Genomic DNA, 17,482 nt, shown 5'->3' with positions numbered 1-17,482 from the left:
AAACTAAAGAGCCCCAGCTCCCTCAGCTTTTCTTCATAAGAGAGATGCTCCACTCCCTTCAGCATCTTTGTTGCCCTGCGCTGGACCCTCTCCAGCAGTTCCCTGTCCTGCTGGAACTGAGGGGCCACAACTGGACACAATATTCCAGGTGTGGTCTCACCAGGACGGAGTAGAGGGGAAGGAGGACCTTTCTCGATCTACTAACCACCCCCCTTGTAATACACCCCAGGATGCCATTAGACTTCCTGGCCACAAGGGCACAGTGCTGGCTCATGGTCATCCTGTTTCCCACCACAGCACGACGATTTTCTGGCATCTCTTGGCTGTCACCACAATCAAGTAATTTCTTATTAATTTTTGGGCCTCTAAATGTACGGCTCTCTCCGGCTCACTGCATATCGCTTTGCCTCTGAATGATTCCTGCTATTTAGACAGTAGTGGGAAAAAAAGCAGGGAAGCTGATTGCTAACTTCTTAAAATCACATCATTCCAGTTCTTGCACCACACTGTTCTGATGGGATATTTATTAATCAAATGGGACCTACACTTTAGACTTCTAATTACTGGAAGTCATCAGGTTTATTGTAATTTAATTTTATTTTTTGCTATGATTTTTAATTGGTAACTTTTTTTTAAGTATTCCATTATAAGCTATTAATAAGTATTTAAAATTTTATTTCATTTTATACGTTGCACTTATTGGCCTCTATTAGTTCTTACTATTTTTTTTTTCCTTGATGAACATCTGCTTTAATGCCCCTAATGAGAAGTAGTAAATAACATCATTAATTTTCTCCTTGTTCAAATTTATTAGCTTTCGTTATTCTGTAGCAGCCAAGCGTATGGCCAGGAAGTGTTATCTTTATCACAAACAACCAAGTATATTAGACTTAAAAACTCAGATAAATACAGTTTGCTGGGAAGGCGAGAAGCTAAAATTATATACGCGAGCCCTGAATAGAGGTTTTTCTGTTTTAAGATGAAAATTTTATTTTCTGCCATTGTCTTTTCCCTTTTCTCTTAATTTACCAGGCTTAAGACTTTTTGTGATACTTTGCAGAAAATACTAATGCAAACTTCAGTGTTCTCATATAAACCTGGTGGTTAAATTACTGATCTCGCTGAACTCAGACCCTGTCTAAGTTCACAATCTTGGGAAAATTTGGTTCCAATCCCAAATCATAGGCCTGTTTGGAATATAACTTAAATCATTGTATTACTGTTTTATAATATAATTTTCTGGAGGGATGCATTCAAAATATATAAGTAAATGAACCAAACAGAAGTCCAACCCCAAAACTAAACCAGCAGTACATAAGGAAATTACTCTGCAAATTAAAAATCCCATCAGCAATGATTTATCTCCTTCCTTCATTTCTCTGCTACGCCATTTATGGGATTTAAAGTGTCTGCTTAGACAGCTGTTCTCAGACATTTCAGATGACTTTCTGAATTTCTCAGTCCACCTGCAGATCTATAAGCTGCATTTGCCTTCTGTCTAAATGTCTTCCTTGTTGATGACTGCAACCTTGAAACAGAATCAGTAAGATCTCTACCTGAATAAGCAAGAGAACTTCTCTTGTAAATCTTTCAAACAAGCTGATGGTAGAGTGTACCATTAAATCTTGGTTCACATACATTTCAGCTGGCATGCAATACATTTTTTTCTAAAGGAAAAAGGAACAGGTACTTGTGTAATTCTTAATGACTGATGTATCTACTATTGCATGGAGAAAACAATGTCACTTTAGAAAGTAACCGAGCACTTCTGCAGCAATATCTATTTGTTCTTTGAATTGTCTTCTTTTGATTTATACTGTTATTTTCCTCTGGTCTTTTTATTTTTTTGAGGGGTGTGTGAAAAAAACAAACATTTTCCTGATCCAAATACAAGCTGTATTTTGTCAGTAAGAGACATCTAGAAATTCGAGCACACAGACCGTAAGCACTCTATGCCATTTTCTCTTATGCAAGCAGCATAAATTATTTAACCTCTAATAACATTAAGATTTCATGATGCTCATGTAAGATGAAAAAGTGAAAACTTTTAGATACTAAATGCTTTATTATGATATGTAATCTTGTAAGGATGACTGATTGATTTAATGTGCAAATCTGGAGTGTGTGGAAAAATACAGAGACAATATATTTAGGGCTATATTCTGTCAACTACTGAGCAGTGGTCTCAGTCCTGATAAAGCCTTATCTTTGAGCATGTGAGGAGTTGCACTGATTTTAATGGGACTTTTAACATGCTTTTAAACGCCTTGACAAATAAGGATCTCAATTTCCTCTACCTTGCAAAACTAAGCTAAATTGCAGGTTTATTAATACTTAATACCTGCCTGCTAGATACACATCACAATGACAAGTGTGGATTACAGCAAAGCTATTAAGAAACAAGCCTAAATCTCTGAGGTTCAGCCAGAAGATAAAGAACAGGGTTGCAATGGGTGATATTCCTTATCACACAGCTTCTCTCATAAGGCAGGAATGACTTTTCTCCAGCCACTACCACTCATGACTCAAAATGATGAGGCTGCCAGCCACAAGGTGCCAGTAACCTGGCAAGAAAGGCGAGTGCTTTAGTTACCCCATGTTTAAGCCAAACAGCAAGGAAGGTTATGGTGGGTTTGTTTGTTTGTTTCTGAAATGGTATGGTACACATGGGGCTTTAAAGGTTGCTGAACTTTAGAAAGGAAAAAAAATCCCACGTGACACTGAGATGTCGTTCAGAAAGCCAAATCTATGGAGATATATCTAGTAAAATTCTAAGATCTACAAGTTACAAAGGATATCAGGGATGGAAATAATATATTCTTCAAATCAGGTGGGACCCTTAATCCAAATTAGCCCCAAGGTGCTTTACAAACAACATAAAATATGAAACACTTCATGAGCTATTGAAATGCAGCCAGTTCTGGGGTGAAATGTAGAATGGCTTAATAGTTCCCAGCAAACAAAAAAAAAAAAACCACAACAACAGGAGCTAAAGAATGCTATATGCAACTGAAACTACAGGGGGAATTAGGAGGTAGGAAGAATGTAATTATCCGTGTTGGATTCTAGCCAGAGCTAAAAGTAATCAGAAAGTCAGTGAAAGACCCAAACAAATTGATCTCATTATTCTTCCATTACTCTGATCTGCTTCTAAATGGAAAACTCCTTCCTGAGTCTGCTGGACTGACACTTGGTGAGCATGTGTAGGTGTGTTCAAAAATAACATTTCAACATGAGTTAAAAATATAGGAAGCTGTTGGCATCCCTGTGCAGAGTGCCAGCCTGGATCTTGCCTCTCATTCAAGACTCATTAAGATACATTGGGATTTAATTCTCTCTTCAGGTCAGCAGGATTTTGGTTTCAGTGGAGCTATGTCTTCTGAGATTTGGTAGTGAAATGAGACTAATTATATGCAAAACAAAGTTGCATCAGGTAAGCCAGTTGGTAAATATTATTCACAACTTCCTACCTAACCCATGCAATGAACACGTATGAACCAGTGCAAAACCTGAACATAAGAAGATAAACCCTAATTTATCTTTGAAGGTACAAAACACAAATATATTGGGCAAGTATTGTGAGAGAGAAAGCAACCAGACTCAAGTGTGATTATGGTTGCTCTCTAAAAGTAAGGAACAATATGGAAACCAGTTCCAAAATCAAAAAAAGAATGGTGAGTATGTTACTGAAAAAGTAAGAGCAAAAGGGGCACATGAAAGATGAGCAGAGGCCACAAGCCTAAACAAGGAGTTTCAATGTGAATGACATGAAAGGGTGGTGGTGAGGAAGAGAATGGCAGCTGCACGTAACTTTTGGAAAGTCTGCTTTGGGTGTCAGTATTGTTCTGGAGCTTTGTGTCCTCCAGAAAACACACATGCAGTATCCAAGGAATATTTTTCTTCAAATTATTTTTTTCCCCCTTTCTCAAATATGACAAATCACATTATGTAACATAAAAGGCATTCATTACGGAAGAACGCAACTCTCCAAGGCCAAAACCACTTTCAGATAGGGCTGATCTTTTACCCATTATCAGGCTTCCAGTAATGAATAGCACATTATTTCAGCAGGGGAGCCTTGTATCTGACAAACAGCTAGCATTGTGCTATAAGGTGAGATAATAAATGGAAAATAGAAAGGTTTGTGTAACAAAAGGTGAGAAACAATATAAATAGCAATTTGTTTCTTAAGTAAGTACATTAATGTATTAGTTCTAAAGTAGCATTAGGGAGGTAGAAAACTTTGGAGACTAGATTTTTTTTTTTTTACACTTCTTTCGCTTCATATTAGTGAAGAGTTTTTCAATGTACACAAACAAATCTCCGATGGCAAAAGCTGAGAGGAGCACACACCTCCTTGTCTCCCCCAGTGAAAGCTTTAGCAAATCACAGTATTTTAGGGATTCTGCACAAAAGTCTTGAGATAGATCACTGAACTGGCTTTATTACCCCTTTCTGTCCAACTTCCTGACTTGCTTATGGTGATGAGCTTTGTTCTCTGATGAAACGTTGTCCCCTTAGCCATGTAACAGCCCTCCCTCCTGAAAGCTTCTGTTTGACCAGAACATCATCATAGTGTTCCTCATCTTCTAGAGCAGCTCCTGAGGCTACAAGCTGCAACTCAGGGGCCTTTAAACCTGCCCCAGGCTACTCTGCGGGCAGAACTGGTGCCTTTGCCACATTGAGAGAAAGGAAAGCCTTTTGAATTCTCCTTTTCTGGGTCACATGAAAAAAAATGCGTTTTGGGCAGCTGCAAGAATTGGATTCAGGCCAATGTGCTTACTGTGTGGGCTGTGTAAAGATTTATGATGTCCCTTAACTAATCATTTTCTAGTTGTTAAGTTCTTGAGATTTGTAAATAATGCGGCAGACAAGTACACTGCAATCACCTGGCAACCAAACTGATTTTTGAAACAAAGTTATCTGTAGTTGGAAAAGAGGATGACGCCTGCACATACCTTCATTGTAGAAAGAAACACATTTTCTGTGTCAGCAATGAAAAGAAGCATCTTTCAATAAAAGAGTGTTTCAGTGGATCAATTCATTTTCCAAACAAGCTGTACGAACCACTAGTTAGACAACCCTGTCAACAGGAGGAAACCTGCAGCTCCAAAGGTTTCCCTTTTGTTATCCACTTGTTGAAAAATGCTATATAGGATGCCCACGCTCTTGGAAAAGGTTTTCAAAGGTGATACAAAATGACTGATGTTCTCTTTCCTATAAAAGCTATTTGCAAGCGCCATGAAGAAACATAGTCAGGTCATGTTCTGTACATAATTTCCAAGGGATCATTTAATTTCTTGATTTTGGATTTGATTCATGATTATTCAGGAGAACCTGCCCTGCTTAAGGCTGAGACATCTCATCAAATCTTATATTGTTTCCACTTGTGACTTTATAGTCTTTACAAATACATAATGAATGGCACCATCAGTTTCTGCTGCATCTAAATAAAAACACCACTCTAAAATACATTATCGCTAATGTAGAGTACTAGCCACCTTGTTTCCCAAGTCTATTTTCAAAGAGGATTTGTGAACAAAAATTGACACATGTAATTAACCTAATTTCAGTATTCCATGGTAAATGTTATTATGGAACTCTGCTCTAGATTAAACAAAATGAAACCCTGATAAAAATTTACTATCCTGCAGTCCCCAAATGAGACTATGGTTTAACGGAAGATATCATGTAAAAACCATTAGTTTAAAACCAAATTAATCTCATTCTTGCACTATTAATTTTAGTCCTCTACTTTTATACTTCAGCTTTTTGCTGAGTATTCTTAATTAACTTTTTATAATGTTATTTAAATTAGCTGTTCTATATATGATAAGAATACCTTGACATATACGTTTCTAATTTGACCTGCAGGATTTGATTTCAGAAAGTTGTACTCAGTCTGATATCAGCTTGCATCCTTTTTTCCACATTCTGGCTTCCTCTGGGCCAAACGTTTTCCTGTCATGCCTTGGACATTCCAGGAAGGCAGACAGCTCCACATCTTCAGCTCCAATCATACCAATGCATATGTATTTGGATTTTAAGTGGCATTAGAAAAAAGCAGCTTAGACGGAAACATATTTTTAAAAATTGCTACGTTAAATGTATGTCTAGCTTTACAACAAAAATCCCCCTATTTTGAACAGAGAATACTCTTACACATGCCCTTCTTTTTACCTACACAGCAGTGCAGCTTAGGTGCCCTCATGGAGCACACAGAGAGGAACAGCACCTTTCAGAGGACATGAAACAATGAGACTGAGCTTCTATACACACATCTCATTTGTTCAGCCCACACTAGGGTGAGATTTTCCAAGACACATCAGCTGCCTTTTACCTTTTCAACTAGAAGAATATTTTAAGCATCAAAAATCAAAAATGCATCCAACTCCAAGCAATGAAATCTCTAATGTGGAATCCTTGACAGAAAATATGGGAGTAGAGATCAGCCTTGAAGATATTAAGATTTACCCTTGAGAAGGATGGGAGTAAAGGAGTATCCGCAGCTATGGAGTTGTACCCGTGAGAGAGAAGGGGATAGAAGAATAACATGGATGATAGCAAAATTAACCAATGAGGTGTTAGTGCTGTAACTTGTAACCAGTAGTGAAAAGACACATGAACTGGTAGAATTGTATAAAAATGCACTTGTAGCAATAATTGGCACCCTATTACTTCAGTCTTGAAGGAACTTGGTCTATGTTGTTTGTCCGTCTCAACTGCGACACTCTAATGTTAATGACACTGCTACCCGAGATAAATGCAGAAATTGTTCGGACAATGGTAAATAAAGAGTCCAAATTCACTCAGATGAAAGCTCTGCAGAAGCCGACCTTGCGCATGTACCCAGCGCTTCTGTGCAATGAATCACTCAGTGCGCATCACAACCTTTTCTCAGCCGGACCAACAGAATGTGATGCTGTGCAACACATTTCTTTCCTAAGTCTCACTGGAAAGGATGGAAAGAAAGTATTTTTGTCTGGATACTTGCAAAGGAGTTTGGATGCGATCTTAGGTCTGCAAAACGGTCAGGTGCCCTCCACATTTACTGCAGGAAGTTTTGCCACTTTCAGTCATGCTAATTTGGGGCGAGTCCTAAAAAATAACAGGAAAAAATACAATTGTGTTTAAAAAAAAAAATCATAAATCACGTATTCGTTAATAGAACAGATTTTCTAGTCTTAAAATGGAACAAGTACTGAAAGTCAGGCTGGTTTTGGTTGTTAGTGAAGATTATAAAAACCTCGTGGAAACAATTTGAACAGAGTCTTGATTCTCACAACAAGCCATATGCTAGAACCATAGTCATCTTAATTACCTTTTAAATTTTGATACTATTACTGTTGAATAGTCTCAAATACTAACAATATTATAAAGTATTTTTATAATGGCTTGTCAAAATAATCTGCCTAGCAGGGCTTAAAATAAGAACGTATATTCAGGAATTATAATACAAATGATCAGAAATGTCAGCTCATCTTTTTCAGGTTTGAAGCATTATATGATCCTTAACATACCTGGTTTGATTACTGACTGGTTCTTTTATTTTTCGCCTAATGATTTCTATAATCCCAAATGGACACTGTTTCCAGTCTACTACAGCTACCTGTTTTCCCCTATTTCTGCTGAGAAGACAAGCTGGTTTCACGTTTGGAAAATTTTTGGTGCAGGCATTAAATTCACCTAGAAACTGTCCATTTGTATATTTGCTATGCAATCAAGGCAAACTAATTCAGAGAATATTTAGTATATTGAAGAAGGCTTTCCTGACCTCATTTAAAAGACATTGTGAAGGACACTGTCAATTACTCTGATCAGAAACATTGCTATCATACCATCAAATTATCATATGACACACACTTTCACTAAGCAAATTCTTTTGATAATTGGATATTCTATTAACAACAAGGAGACGCAGAAAACGCCAGCAGAAAATCATTGTTATTGTCTTTAAGAAACATTCAGTCAAACTCTATTCTCAATAGCACTGGCGTAAATTTGTCATAGGTCCATTCACTTCAGCAGTTTCATGATTCTGTCAGCTCCAAGTCTAGAGCTGAGCAGAGTCACTGCAAAGCCCAAGTTATTTGCAGTTTCAGATTTATAGTGCTGGAGCATAGCTGTGCTCAGTCTATCCATCATTGTTCTTTTGAGGTGCTGTAGGTAAACTGAATCATGGCCTCTGTCCTAGACATCACCACATTTTTTGGTGACCTATGCTATCTTGTCCCCCTCTCCTCAGCTTTAAAAGCAGATACAAAGAAGAAAAAAATGCAGAAGTATTTTCATAAATTCCCTTCTCAAGACTACTTAAGAATTCTAAATGGTTCAATGGATTTAATTTGTAAAATGAATTAACCCACACAGAAAACTCCCGTTATGAAATTTATGACTGAGGAAAAAAAATCCCAGAGACCTTCCTCAGACTCAAATATTTGGGATTAAACACCTGCCATAGTCTGTGCCTATCTCACGTTTTAAACTTCTTGGAGTATACTCAGCATAATAACCAGAGATAAATTAAGGTTATTGCCACCTAAAAAGACCTCTAGTGCCAAAGAATGTTGATACATCAGAGGGGAGGGGAAAAAAGTATCTATCTAAAGTGCTCAAATGAAACAGAAAAAACCAGCATAGAGGGTAATTTATTTTCTCTGTTTCCAGATTACAGATGGGAAAAGGACATCAATTTATGGACATTCTCAGGATATTTCAACTAGATGAGCAGCATTTAAAATATGTGTATGAAATATGAGACAGATGAAGTCTTGAATCTGAGAAATCATTAAGTCCTTATTTGGCTTAGCATAGAGAGACTGTTCAATAATTAGTAGAATTTTTTATATTCAAGAGGCAAGGAGAAAGACGTTGATGATATAAAAATGACCACAGAGAGCAGACTATAAAATAAGCAAGGCAAAAAAATCTATGCAGATTTTATGTGAGAGGTAATATTTCATTTATAGGTGTACATCATGTCACATTTATGATTCCTAAAACATTCAAGAGCAAATGGGCAATATCCACAGTGATTTCAAAATGCTCAGATTAATAGTTGTTAAAGTCGATGAGTTTATTAGTACAAAAGTTATAAAATATGCAGACGGTAGAACTGCAAAAATAATGATCAAAAAAGCAAAGCAGTGTAAAAGTGCCAGAGCACATGGTGCTGAGATGCAGACAGAGCTGACTCTGCAGGAGGGGTTGTCAGGAGCTCCTGGGCACTTTGGGACTTTGCAAGCGGTGAAAGTTTCTGCTCCTGCATGGAGAAAGCAGCTGCTCCCAGAGGAGATTAAACTCAGAACCAAGGCACCCTGTTTCAGAACAGCACCTAAGCCTCAGAAAACCCTCTAGATATTTTAGGGCAGGTGTGCCATTTGATAATGCAATGATACAGGACATATCATTTTTCTTTTTTTAGAATGTACTAATGAAACTGTCTGGGCTCCTTCATTACGTTTCCCCCTATTCCAAAGTTCAGCCTGGGGCAGCTCTCCTTTTCCTCAGGTTAGTTCATCCCCTGCTGGTAATTCAGGAAATATCTGGATTTTTCCCTCCCTATAGTCATATAATTAATACTTTTTTTTTTTTTTTTTAATTAATCAGCTGAACTGGCAGCAAATCTGCTCAAGATGGAGCTTTTTCATGATGACACAAGGGGAGCTTTTTTACATACAAAAAAGGATAAAATGGGACGACCCACAGCAACGGGCCAGCCAACCAGCCTCAATTTTTCAGTTCCACCTTACAGAAAAGCACAACTGGGGAGGAAAGGTCACAGAGACAGGCTGGTGTCAGTCACACAGCACAGCCTGCGAGGGACGGAACCCGTTATAAACTCAAAGATCATTAAAGAAATAAATAGGCAGGGGGCAGGGGAACAGCTCATACACACCTAGAAGCTCAAAAATATCAATGGAAACTGTAGATTCCTAAAGAGATGATAAATGGCAGAAGATCATGACATGGGTGTTCGCTGATAATTTCTGACCAGCACAACAAAGACAAAACTCCTCGTTTTTTCCTCTCCCCCACTATATTTTTCTTCCCTTTCTAATCTCGGTGTCCTCCTGGGTGGGTTGTGCAGCCCTCCCTGCTCCACGGGCAGCCGCATTAAGTGCAGAGAATAAAACCAGCTCACTACCAGTGACAGGAATTACCTCCCCTGCGCCTCACTTTCCCACCACAGGAACTCTCCTGAGAGCATGCGAGTTTTTTCCTATTTAAGGGAGCAAACACTCCACCTATAAACCCATCATTATCAAAGAGAGACTAGCTTTGCTTATTTGTGTTAATTACCAGAGCTCCTGACAAAAGAATATTTCTTCCCCTCAAAAGCATTTGCTTTCATGTTTGGAGAAAGAAAATAAAGAGAGAAATTACAAGCGCGTATTAATATGTAAAGGTAATTGCTTCATGCAGCGCAGGGTGAAGAGACAACGCTCAGACCTTTCATTGAAGCTGCAATCACTGGCAAATGGTAATACATGCTCAAAGCTAATAGATTAAAAACATTTGTATAGAATGCCACCAGAGATTATAGCACTTCTACAGATAGATATTTTCCCCTCAAAGGAAAAACAAACTTATCAACCTATCAGTATAGTTTTATCTAAAGCCCAAACCAAAACATTAGCTAGAAATTGTTTATTGTAAGTTTGGAAAATCCACTTAGCACATGACAGCTTCTTAGTTTAGTGATGTCCCCCCTGGAATGTGGTTATATGCAGCAGTAGAAACATCTTATGGCCTCCAGTTAAGTTGAGCATTTTTCCTAAGAGCTCTGTCTAATCCTCTGCTCGTATTTAGATGTACAATCTTGTCATTTGACTCACCTCTTACTTATGATTAGACAGCATTTTAACTATGTACCTATTTTATACATTTTTAAAAAAGCTAAAAGGGGGGGTGTGCATATTTATCTGCACACATATCTGTATATGAGTATACATATGGACACCCTATGTAGATGAAGGTACAAAGCTAAAATAATTTGACAGCCATAAGGAAGAAGTGAGTGTAACGGCAAGATTGTAGAGTAAATCACAGATCAAATGCCCATCATCAGAATATTATGGAAGTCTGCCCTTTATTTTGCAATATCAAACCAACAAACCCCACACATATATTCAGTAATACCAATATTTCCCATTTCACTGGCACTACAGAGAAAATATTTCTCCCAGCTACCTACAATATATCTCTATAAATATCCCTTCTTAATGTGTTTTAGAACTTTTATGTAAACTTTTCAAAAATCAAAGTACTTTGAAGAAAACAAGGCCACACTAAAATGACCCTGCTTGGGCTGAAATACAATTCAAGAGTTCTCCTGGGAGGGAGGGGGTCTGGGCTGAAGGGGGCATGAAAACCAGACTACAAATAGACTTGAAGTTTATGCTTTAAAAGCTTAAGAAGTAAACCAAATACAGCAGAAGTAAACTAAATGTAGCTCTGTGCTCATCTTAAAATTCCTAGAAGAATCAAATTGACAGCAAGATGACAGATTTTGCTCACAGTCGTTATTATTTAGATAACAGTGAAGACATGATGGGCATTTTGAAACCAATATGATTTACTACTTTGGCAATATGGTACTTGCCAGACCTAAACTCCGGCAAGTCAGAGTTACTGAGAATATGGTTACTGAACAGCCTGCACTAAAGTCAGCAATTGAAATAGACTTTCCTGTCCTGTGTACAACTTTCTTCACAAATGGCCTCTTTTAAGATCTAGGGTGAAAATTCTGAAATCCAGATAAATATCAAGAATTAATTTCCATTTCAAGAACTGTTATTCCTTTCAAGAAGATTTCCCAGGGTATTCAGAGCAAAGGAGAATCTAATCTGAAACCTCAGCCTGGTTCTTTTTGTCATCTCCAGACCTCAGCTCACATTTACCAGCTCTAACAAGAACATACTAGTTCCTGTCATGATTTCTCTTCAGAAATGAATCCTTATGATTCGCATTTTCCAGCTCCCACCAGGATATCTCTAGAGAAGCCAAAATCCTGGAATTGTCATATCTGCCAAGTAGATGGTGCTTTGAGACCATTAAGGTACTAGCGTAAACTCCATCACAATATACGAACCTTCAGTTTGTTTGTGACCGCTGGTTGTTTGCTGTGCCAAACAGTCAAAATTAAAATTGAACAAAGCAGAGCAATGTGGTGCATTGTTTCATTTATTTTCCCTAACTAAGCACACTGGCAATACAATTTAAATACAAAGTTCATGCAAGTAGCACCCAAGGGATTTCTGCACAGATACATGATAGTAGAAGAAAATCCTGTCATGCTCTGGAACACAATAATTATTATCTTTCTGCCATAAAGAGCAGAGTAGGAAGTTCTTCACCCAACAAGTCTGCTACTAAGTGGTTTTGACGTTACAGATAACAATTACTATAATGCTTGTCAGCAGACACTGCCTGACACCTTTGCTACAGAAACTCCTTCCGAATAAAACATTGCAGGAAGGATCTGCCAGTCAAAAACCAGAAGCAGGTCATGATTATTCCTTGTAAGGTGGTCAAATAAACATGCAAGGGGAAAAAAATGAATGAATAAACAAAGGAATGAAAGCATTCTGTCATGTTATCAAATATTTACTTTCAAATGATGGGGGTTGGTTTGTTTTGGTTTTTGCCCAAATATTTCTCTTTGTCCATAATTTCTGAAAGGCTTGTTTTTCTGAGGCTATGGAAGCCAGTTTTCTTCATCAGGAATAGCATTAACAGTGTCCTGGGCAGGCAAACCAGGTGTGACGGTGCTGGTTGTGTACAGAAGTCCTGCCACTGTCTGAAAACACATGATGTCTCTACAATGACATGTTATTTTCTTTAACTTGGCTGGCTCAAGAGGATTAATATACCATACGAAAAACTGCATATGATTTAATCACTCCTTCCTTTGAAAGTAAGTTGCAAGTAAGCCTAAAAGTATCTTTTAGACACATTTCTAAATAAAATATCTGCATCTAAAACTTAGGTCCTTGCTGTTTCTGCTAAGCTCTTTCAATAATAAATAATACGTTCATTCAGAGTACACTGAAGTAAGTGCAATCTAGAACTGCTGCATCCAGAGGAACAACTTCTGTTCGAACAGCTGGCACAGCAGGACTTATCCAAACTGTTCAGCAATGCTATGACTTACAGCACTAAACAATGTACACACGTTGCCCATCTTCACATCTTATTGCAGCGATTCAGTCTCTATACATTCTGTAGCCAACATCAACCAGCCCACAGATTATGTATTCCTGTTCTGACATCTCTAGCATTCCCAACCACTGCCAATAGGCAGTTCCTGCAATACCTTACTGCATTTGCTGCAGACATTTCAAACACACAGCCTGAAAACTGAATTCCAGAACCAGGAAGGGGGTATTTTCTGCATATCTGGATCTGCCACAGTAGGAATTGAATGCTACCTGAAACTTCTGGCAAAACCGCTTGCGGTGCTTGTGGTTGCAAATCTGTTTACAAATAGCTGAAGACGTCACGATTAGATACCCAGGTTTAAATAAGGAAGAGAGAATAAAAAGAAAAAAGGATGTTTCAAAGCTGAACTAAAGTGTGTGATGATAATATGAAACAAACCATGCATGAAAGTCTGTTTACTAAATAATAAATTGCTATAGCATTGCAGTAACGCTCTACAAAAGTCTTACGATTTTTCTGCAGTGAGCTTTCATAAGGAGCACTACAAAATTTATCAGCTGTTGAGAAGCACTGACTCTAAGCTACATTTTCAGCAAAAAAGCCCCCCTGTATTAGCTATCCCCATTCATGTTAAGCTCTCCTACCTGATGCACCCAGTTAAACAACTGTCATAAACCACGGAGGATTTGGAAAGCCCTTTCTTCAGGAGGTGTGAGTAGGAAAGGGCTGTGAGAAGAGAGACTTTTGCCTGCATCAGGAAAGATCCTCCACAGTCAAAGCTTAGTTTTTAGGGTCTTCTACGGTATCTTCCTCCTGCTGTACAGGAGACATGAGCTGCAGAGGATTTTCACCATGAGGGTAGAACAGCCTTTGAAAAGGTCAAGAGGAGAGGCTACAGAAACTACATCTTTAGAGGTTTTGAAGACTCAGAAAGGGCAAGACTGACCTGACGCAGTGTGGGTAATAACCCCACTTCACGCAGGAGATTGGATTGGGCACTCCAGAATTACTTTCTAATCAACATTTCTAGGATTAAAAGCTGTTTCATTTTGTTACCAAATGGGCTAATGAAGCTGACAGAGGGCAGTATTTTCTCTGTTCTCGACCTGTTTCCAGTGCACACATCACTGTTTGCAAATCTCATAATGTCCCAGAAGATGCAGAATTAGCGTTGTTCCCCTTTCTGACACCAACAGACTTGTCTAAAAACTGGCAAGTCAGAGCCTGTTGTACATAAAAATGGACTAAGTGACAACTACAGTGTATAAATCCACATATTCACAGACCTTCAATATATGCATAGAGACTTCTGTATTGTGACTGAAACAACCTAAACACCAGGCAAACCTCAAGGGTCACAGGTACTCACAAATTGGGAAGAAGCACTCAGCAATGTTAGAATTCATGGCTATAGAAAAGCAAAATATAATTGATGTAAACAAGATAAAATTACTTGTAATGTGGCTTGTTAGAGACTTCGGGTAGTTAAAAGAGAAGAAAAAAAGAAGAAGAAATAAAATACGAACTTATTGTCAAAACCAGACCTTTGATTTGCTGGAGCAGATGAGGATCAAAGTGTGGTGAAAAGCACAGCAGGAGGAAAAGCTAACACATCCCCCAAAATCAAGCAGTTTGTCTTAAAGAGAACCTTGTGCTAAAATTATTGTTTCTAATGAGGATATTCTAATCAGCTTAATTAAGAACTAATTTCCAGATCTTTGCAGGAAGAAATCCAAAGGACTCTTACTCAAATCATCATTATTTGCCTTCAGTAAAGGGAATTACCGTCTTTTCCAGCTCTGATTTGATGCACAGTGAGGGGGGTGTTGGCAAACTTATACTGCTACAAAATCTAAAAAGAAAGCTACAGTCCTCCTGGAGCCTGTGCCCATCACTATAGAGAGGAGGTAATCACAGACACTATACACCGAGGCACAGATAATAGTCTTATTTGCGCACAAACTGTAAAAAAGCACAAATAGATGTGGACATCATCCACCACCCCCTAAACACAAACACTGTCTTCTAATAGGAATTCACTAATGTTACTAGAATTACGCCTGCAGCAAATTCAGCATGAACTGATGAGGTGTAATAAAAATTGTGAATAATTAAGTAATTACGCCTACAGCAAATTCAGCACCTACTGACAAGGTGTAGTAAAAATTGTGAATAATTAAGTTAATATATGAATACACATTCACGCACTTAAGTAATGGAGAATCTTTTATTCGCTGACAACTCTTGCATGAGAGCTGACTGAAAATAAAGACAAAAAGAATTTAAACACAAAATATTCTAATTTTATGTTATTGGAAATCCATGCTGCTCACTGGAGAGATTTCTGTTCACAGGAAGGAGACGGACTTGTTGGAATTTCTGACATCATTTACCTTCCCAGTGATAAGCATGTCACTCTGGCAGTGCAGTCTCACTTGCTATGCCAAACTTTCTGGTTTGTAACATTTATAACTACACCACAGCATCTCGCTACCATGACATTTTAAAGGCACGACCATCAACACGTTGCTCCAGCAATATGGTTGTCCCAGGTCCAAACAATTCAAAACCTGGTATTGCACCCAGATACCTTTGCTCATAGACATCAGGGTTTTGCTGCTTGCAATTATGCTCATAGTCGTCCTGCCTCTGTGTGTGACAGTGACGTGCAGACACCCAACCGAGTGCAGAGGGAAATATTTTGCTGAAAAAAATGCTGACATCCCTAAAGAGCTCTCTTTATCAAATGTGTGCATTTTCTAACAGGTGAAGCTGCTTACAAACACTCATACAATTAAATGACTTGCTATTTCACATAGCTCTAAAGATTTTTCTGCTGGAAGTAACATTGGCAATTGAGGAGCATTGAACAATGAAACTGAAACCTATTGTGTTGTCTTCCTTTAGCAGTTCTGTCCTTTGAGCCGTTAAATTTGACAAAACAAACAGGACCATTGGCAAAGCACAGAAAAGTAAAAGAGTAAGCATGATATGAAAAACACCTTTGTTCCCTAAGATATTCACTTATTTATACATTACACATGAGCATATACCCATCAAAACCAGCACAGATTGGGAGAGAAACTGAACTGGTTCGTGTGACTGAGGCTCAAACTCCTGCTCAGCACACGCACCCCACTGCCTCCCGAGGTGCAGAATTGCTTCTGGTCACACATGCAAAGAAGCAGCATGAGAAGTCTAGCCTCTGGCATTAAAATATTCCTGAGAACCACAAACATCCTGCACTGCAAAGACGGCCAATGGTTATTACTGTCAAGCAGCTAAACAGTAACTTACATGCATTTTCAAGACAGATGTTTTTTCCTAACCAACACTGCTGTGGAATTTGTTGCAAAGTACTAAACAAGCATCACTGAATGATATCAATTCTGGGAATATATATTCTCCACTGATTGTTCCTTTCTTCTGAAACCTCCTTGGAGTGCTTATTCAACTAAGAACTCCCTGTGAGTGGAGAATAAATTATACTGAATTTAAATACCAATTTGTTTTGGCATTTTGTAAAAATTCTTGTTGAATTAATAAGCGGATCCTCCTAGCATCCTAAAAAGTTCCTAAAACACTTAGACTCATAAAGTATAAGGCATACAGGGACTGTCTATTTCTAAAGCAATAATTCCTTTCCAGATTTCAGCCAGCTTTCATGGTTGATTCTGCCCTCAGGCAAAAATCTTAGCAAGGTTCTCAGCTTGACTAAGTATCCACAGCCAGCTGTGGTTAGATCCCAAGCCTTGGAAAAGAAGGTAATATTAAGTCCCTATCAAAGCATTATCAATGCATTATTGTGGCAGACAGTTTGGACTAACAAAACCAAAATAAGTAGTCAAATCTACCTCTACTGTTCATCCTACTTTTGAGGTAATGGAAATTTTGTCTTCTTTGAAGCCAGGACTTCCCTCTTACTATTTTAAGGAGTGAATTCAGCAGCTGCACAGCAATGTCCGCCTGCAGACACCCACACAGACACATAACCACTGCCTGTAAGTGCCAGAACTTCAGAGAATAAAGAATATATTTATGTTTCAATGTTAGTTCAGTATTAGAAAAAGAGCCCATAATAATAACTCAAGCAGGTGCTAGAGGTGGGAATGTACTTCAGCCAACTGGCATTTTAAAGTAAAAAGAAAACTATATCTATAAACAGATCATTTACTGTGCAATGATCTATTTTTATGGATATCAACATCATAGGGAAACAACTCCAGTATCTTTTTTCATGGCCATTCATTTTTAATTGCATGGACCACAAATACATTTATTCATTTACATCACAGATGTAGGTGTGTATCAGGGTGTG

General features: G+C 38.2%; 2 long non-coding RNA genes across 3 annotated transcripts in view; both read left to right on the top strand.

The window, feature by feature from the left end:
* Positions 1-17,482, top strand: part of LOC110359337 (uncharacterized) — a 316,154-nt gene that overhangs the window by 148,502 nt on the left and 150,170 nt on the right. The gene's annotated exons all lie outside the window — the stretch shown is intronic.
* LOC110359338 (uncharacterized) lies at positions 1,868-12,999 on the top strand. Its single transcript, XR_002414488.2, has 3 exons — positions 1,868-3,433; positions 9,425-9,510; positions 9,610-12,999. It is a non-coding gene; the product is annotated as an uncharacterized LOC110359338 (long non-coding RNA).

The sequence above is a fragment of the Columba livia genome, chromosome 18 (assembly GCF_036013475.1).
Source record: "Columba livia isolate bColLiv1 breed racing homer chromosome 18, bColLiv1.pat.W.v2, whole genome shotgun sequence".
Classification (NCBI taxonomy): Eukaryota; Metazoa; Chordata; class Aves; order Columbiformes; family Columbidae; genus Columba; species Columba livia.
The sequence above is the reverse complement of the archived record's forward strand: the minus strand, read 5'-3'. Positions and strand labels throughout refer to the sequence as shown.